This window comes from Penaeus monodon, chromosome 28 (genome assembly GCF_015228065.2).
Source record: "Penaeus monodon isolate SGIC_2016 chromosome 28, NSTDA_Pmon_1, whole genome shotgun sequence".
Classification (NCBI taxonomy): Eukaryota; Metazoa; Arthropoda; class Malacostraca; order Decapoda; family Penaeidae; genus Penaeus; species Penaeus monodon.
Genome location: NC_051413.1, coordinates 3,152,762 through 3,153,223, shown reverse-complemented (window position 1 = coordinate 3,153,223; position 462 = coordinate 3,152,762).

Genomic DNA, 462 nt, shown 5'->3' with positions numbered 1-462 from the left:
AATAGTGGTGATTTAATGAAAAACGTTTTGCATAAAATGCATTTAAATTTTTTTTTTACAAATCTTGGAACTAGCGCAGATATTTCAGAACGTTTCTTAGTTTGTTGTTTCATAATTCATTGGATAAAGTAAATCTTTGGCTACATATCTTTTCGGAGATACAAACCCGCGTTTTCTGGCCGCCTTAGTCAACGTTTACACTGGCTGCATGAACTTTGTCTAAACATTATGTCTAAAGAGTTCTTGGATACGGAAACCATGTCAACAAGCGGACCTAAGAGTTATGCAATTGAGACAAGAAAGAATAAACTGCAGTTGCATCCTTTTGCAAACCGTGACAAAACGTTCTAACATTGTTGGGGATGGCACTGAAAGCTGTAAGGATTTTTTTTTCTCACTCTTTTGAGAACTTACTAGGGTGCCATAGTTTTTTTTCCCAATTGTTTTTAAGCAGTGTTGCAC